Here is a 6,000-nt window from a genome sequence, read left to right on the forward strand (position 1 = left end):
TGGCACTCGATGAAGATGGCCAGGGTTGTCATTCCCTTATTGACAGGTGAAGCCACTTGCCTGTGGTCACCCAGCAGGCCTGCGCGAGCGGGCAGCAGGACCAAGCCACCTCTTAGCTGAGCCCTGCCTGATCCGGGGAGCTGGGAGGAGACCGTCCTCTCCCCTGCTGGAGACCGGGATAGCTGGTGACGGCTCTCAAAACGCCGAGGAGCCAGTGTGCAAAGCAGGCGCTGAGCTGGAGCTGTGCAGCTCCCGTTGACTAACAGAAATGGCCCGGGCACGTCTGACGGAGGGGGGGCGGCGGGGGCTGCCTTCAGCTGCAGCGGGACTGCATCCAGAGCTATCGACCTGCCTCCTGCAAAAAGGTACAAGTCACTATCATAGATAACAAAAAATGTCCTGTGGTCCTCTCAGAGTTAGTCTTTGCCACTCCTTCAGCAAATACATAGATTTTAATGAATAGTGAATGAAAATATTGGTGGTAAAAGGGGGTGGGGCGGAAGAAGTGCTATCCATTGAATTCTGATGTGTCGGTACTGCTGATTCCAGAAGAACCAAATAGGAATCAAAAAGTTGGTATTACATGGACAGAGTGAGTCTTAGCAATGCCAAATGCCTCAAAGCTGTGAAATATGCTCCTTTTCAAGCAGTAAAGCGATTTGAGAGCTGGATCGTACTGGCCTGGTGCCAGCTTTGATGTGATTTTTTGGGCATATCTGGTAAATCTCCTTGAAAAGTGATGTAAGCCCGCTGTGTTTGGTTTGGGTCCCTTGACTGAAATGATAAATTCCTTTACAGTTTAACTTTTAAGAAAAAATTAACTGGGAATTTTTGTCATTTGTAAAACAGAAGGTACCATTTTGGCAAGATATGAACCTCGTATTTTGCCAGAGTGATGCCCTTCCTGCAGCTGTTAGCTTTGGAAGCGTACGGGATTAATTGGTCAGCTTATCCGTGATACAGGCAACTTGCAGGTATGCCAGTAAAGATTCTCCCGCAGCGCCTGTGCTGTCTTCTTTAGAGCTATTAAAGAGCTAATGCTTCTTTGCAAGGGACAGATACCTGCTGCTTCTTTTCCTACTTTAAAGCTTTAATAAAAAGTTGAGATGTAAAAAAAAGGAAAAAGTGCTTGGAAATGGGAGTGATCTGCCTGGTGCTGGATGTACCCTCAGCCTAGTGAGAAGAAATGCACACCCATGACAACGAGCACTGACACTGCTTCCTAAAAATGTGAATAAACTAGGAGACATCATTTCTTTCAACTTTCCCTAAGAAATTGGAGCATGCAATCCTCAGACAAATAAACAGTTGCAAGTGATTACTCTTTCAGGAATTAAGTTTTTTTGGGTAGACACATCTGCAGTGAATGGTCAGTGAAGAACTTAATTGTTACTGTCATTCCAAATGTTAATCAATGGGTTTCCATATAAATTAACCAATCTGCATATTAACTCCTGTTCAAAACAGAAAGTTCTAAGTCCAAAATAGATATGTGGTATGATTTTACTCTGTTTCAATTATTGACTGGTTTATATTGATGACTGGGAGATGAGGACAGCCAGTTGCGCTTCTACCTTGCTTATCCATAGAAATAAGAATTTACAACAAAAAACCCCAAGGCCAACTGGCATTTAATAACAAGATAGCATAAGTTCTGTTCTATTTTGTAAATTAATATGAATATGATCAATTAATAAGAAGAATCTGGGGTTGATTGTGATATATCTAGAAACAAAAGCAAGGTAGAAAATACTATGGAAAGAATGATAACAACCATGGAAGGAAAAAAAATGCGAGAATAGGCACTAATGTCTGTCTGTTAAATCCATGATCACTGTGGCCAAGACCTGGCAAAGGTGTGTGTATGTGCTGCCCTTCACAGACCATGGATAATCCAGCTCAACTCACAGAGGTGTGTAGGAGACAAAACCTTTCCGTCCTGTTTTTTTCTGCTCTTTTTCCTTTGGATTGGAAGCTTGTAGTGCTCTGGATGTTGAGATTTCCTGTAAAATACCAACCCTGCAGCTGACTGCATGTCATTGCAAAAAAGCACACCAAGACCTGCCAGTGTGCCCCAGGACCAGGTTTCTGCTGGTTTGCTTAGAAAACTTAAAGCTGAAGGTATGTAAATGATGAAAATCTCTGTAGAAGCAGATAGGAAATTTGCTTAGTGAGCACAAGAGAGCCCAAGCAGGGCTTAGCTGTTTGCTGCTGCTCTAAAAAGGGACAGATTTCATTTACATTATAGCATGGTGTCCTGGGAAGCCAATTTGGCTTCTTAAAGTTGTATTGTTTTCAGTTGCCTTATTCACTTCAGAATAGTCAAAGTTATAAATAACCAATAATGGAAAAGCTAGAAGCTTTCTAAAACAAATGTAATTCTTGATGATGTCATCCAGAGATAGGGAGAAAATGGAACAAAAATAAAAGGCAATTTATTGGGGTTTGTATTTCAGGATTGATATCATAGAATCGTGGTTGGAAGGGAACTTAAACATATTAAGCAGAAATTTCGAGGCTTCCATTTCTTTATTGTTGTGAGATCAGAGATATCCCATGTCACACTTACTCAGCAGCTCCCAAACCAGCTGACATTTCATGACTCCATAAATACAGTTGTGTTACCATCATTGGTCTGAACATATATGTGATTTGAATTGCAATGACTATAATGTTACTTGGGTTTATGCTGTCAGTGGAATATGCAGATGATTGTGCACTGAGCCTTGTCTTAATATAAAGGGAGCACGGCCATTACCTATTCAGCAGTTGCCACTATTGTCTGGCTGTTGTCCTCTCCTGGGATCACCTCTTTGCCTTCCCCTAAAATTGGACATACTAACATGTCCTCTGTGGCATATGGATTCCTCCGCACTGCTGTTTTACTCTGTAAGGTATGGGGAAAAGTTGGGGAGCAGAGGCGTTTTTGTGACTTGATTGTATGTAAGAATCTCTGTTTCCGAAGTATATTTTTATTGATCCAATTCAGTCAAGGGTTGCCCCGTGCTATAAAATTTCAAATACTGACATGCAAACTGTTAGTTTTAATTCAGGTACCTTCACCCTACTCTTAAGGCTTTTAATGAGAACTAAGTGCTTCATATGAATATATGATGGCCCGGTATCTTCAGAGAAGCGGAAGGTTGTGTTCTTTCCTGTGCAGAGCTAGGCCGTGTGTCTGCAACAATCAGATTAACAGATGTACGAGGAATATCGCCCTGGCCGCCTGGCTTTGTGCAGTCGTGCACGCGGGCCCTGCGCGTGGTCTCCTGCTGGTTCCACAGCCGAGCAAGCCGGGCATTCCCAGGCCCACGGCACGCGCCCAGCGAGGGGAGCTGGGGATGCAGCACCGAACTGCAACCAGCTCTTTCCATCACCCCGCAGAGAGCCTGTCATCGTGCTGGAGGTGATGTCTTTGTATCAGAGGCAATGTCATCATCCCAGAGGTGATGTCCCCGAGTCAGCTTCCTCCTGGATGACTTATTCCGCTTCTTCACCAGCCTGTGCTCGGGCCCGGGGGCTGAGCAGCGGTCCCTGGCCATCGTTGCTGCCCAGCCCACGGTCCCGGGGAGGCTGCAGGTCCCTCCAGGGCTGTGGCGTGTCCCTCTGGGGAGCCCTGGTGTGCCCTGGGAACCCTGCACATCCCTTTGGCAGAGTCCGGTGCCCGGCCTTCCCAGGGGCTGGGGTCTGCCCGGGGGTCCGTGAGCTTCTTCCCAGAGACCTCCGCGTCCGGCACCTCACCCCTCCTGGGGCCGCTGCTGGCCCTTAGGGCTGCGCGCCAGCCTGGCCCGTGGGGACCGTGGTGTCCTTCTGTCCGGCACCGTGTCCCCATGGGCCCTCCTCCGCGGGTGCGCAGCGGGGTGAGGGCTCAGCCGTGGAGCCCCATCCGCGGGGGCTCAGCCGCGGACCCCCAGCCCCATCCGCGGGGGCTCAGCCGCGGACCCCCCGGCCCCAGCCCCACCCGCGGGTGCGCAGTGGAGGTGGCGCTGCGCCTCTTCGTAGCTGGGCAGATGCTTCACCTCCTCGTAGCGGGGCAGCGGCGGCAGCTCCAGCCCCGGCCCGGGCGGGGCGGCGGGACCCCCGGGCTGCAGCGGAGGGGCGGCGGGCGCGGCCGGGGGGCGGCGGGCGGCCGGGGGGCGGCGGCGGGGCGCGGAACAGGCGCGACGGCGCAGGGCGCAGCCGGCGGCCAGCAGCGCCAGCAGGACGAGCAGCGCCGCCAGCCTCCGCGCCAGCCAGCGCGCCCGCGGCAGCCAGGGGCGCCCCGCCGCCCGCCCGCCCGCCGCCCCCCCGCAGCCCCCCCGGGCGCACGGCGCCGGCCCCCGGCCGCCCGCCATCCTCCGCGCCCCGCGCAGCCCGGCTCCGCTCCCGGCGCGCACCTTCCGCGGGGCCGGCGGAGCTCCCCACGGTCGCGGGGCCGGCTGGCATCCCGCGCCCCTCCGGCGGCAGCGCCGGGTTTTATCCGCGCCCGCCGGGCTTTTATCCCCGATGAAAAATTGATGGGGCCGCTTGGCGGCGGTTCAGGGGCTAATGGGGCGGCGGCCGTGCGGGACGGGGCGCCGGGCCAGGCTCGGCCTCTCCACCAGGGCGGTGCGGGTCTGGCAGCCCCACGCCCGCACCCGGCCTCTGCCAGTGTGGGGGCCACCAGCGGGGCGTCCCTGCCATCCGAGCTTTACGCTGACTGTGCCCCAAACCTTGCCGCTGCACCGAAACCATCTTCCCTGAGTGGGGGCAGGACCCCCGAGTAGGGATAATCTGTACTTGAGGGCATGCGGGTGAGTGGTACCCAGGGATGTGGGGATGAGCAATACACAAGGACAGGGGACGAACATAAGGATGTGGGGAGGAGCGGTACGCAACGACATGGGGTTGAACCTAAGGATGAGGGATGAATGGTACCCAAGGATACAGGGTTGCATGGTGGGATGAACCCAAGAATGCAGGGATGATCGATACCTGAAGATGTGGGGAAGGGCAGTACCTGAGGATGTGGGGATGAGCAGTACCCAAGGACAGAGGGATAAGTGGTACCCAAGGACAAGGGGATGAACGGTACCTAAGCATGCAGGGAAGAGTGGTAGCCAAGGACATGAGGACAAGAGATACCTGAGCCCTGAGCGACCCATGGGAGGGGAAATGCAAGGTGCAGAGCCTACCACTGATTTTGACACTTAAGGACAACTGCAGTGACAGGCTGGCTCCCTGGCTCCTGTGCAAGGCACAGATGAGAGTGAGATCTTCATTCTTCCTCTCTGTTGGTTTTTATTTCTACTGTTAAGGTTTCATAGCTTTTTGCCTGTTGGCAAGGCCCAGGGGTCCCTGTGTCACCTAGAAGTGACCATTGCCCATGCTTCTGGGGACCCAACCCATCACTTGATTCAGCCCCCATAACTGAAGGCCCTCAGCTGCATTGTTTGCTGATTACCCTCAGCTCAGCTGCAAAAGTCCTCAGGCAACTGGGAGAGGAGGGGGAGGTCTAATCTAGTCATGGAAAAACTTACTAATATGAAACGTGGCAAAAAATGACCAGCACTTTTCTGCTTGGTTTCCTTTTGGGTGATCATGCCAAATCTGATACACGGCAGCTAACCCACCTACGTGACCCTTGTGTGTAACGTTTTCGTTTCCTTTGTCCTGTTTACTCAACCCGTAATGATTTTGTTGCTGATTTCTGTCAGCGATACTCCTGCTGTCATCCCTACGTTTGGGTAATTCATGCCTACTGTATCTGTTACAGATTTTGTGGCACTCAGGAGGAACGATGGGAGGAGAAGGTTCTCAGCCATGGTACAGCCTTGGGCAGAGTTTGCATAAAAATAATCTGAAAGGAAGGAGCAGGTCAGTGGTGCTGGGCTGCTGGTGGACGATGAGAAGCCATGATTACCTTCTGGATTTTCAGGGGTTTATTCTGCGCACATTTCCTCACTTTATGGACATTTCTCCCTGCAGAAGGGCATTGGAGCTGGGAACTGCAGGAAAGGTGGGCTTCAGGCACGGAGCGGG

The sequence above is a fragment of the Falco naumanni genome, chromosome 13 (genome assembly GCF_017639655.2).
Source record: "Falco naumanni isolate bFalNau1 chromosome 13, bFalNau1.pat, whole genome shotgun sequence".
NCBI lineage: Eukaryota > Metazoa > Chordata > Aves > Falconiformes > Falconidae > Falco > Falco naumanni.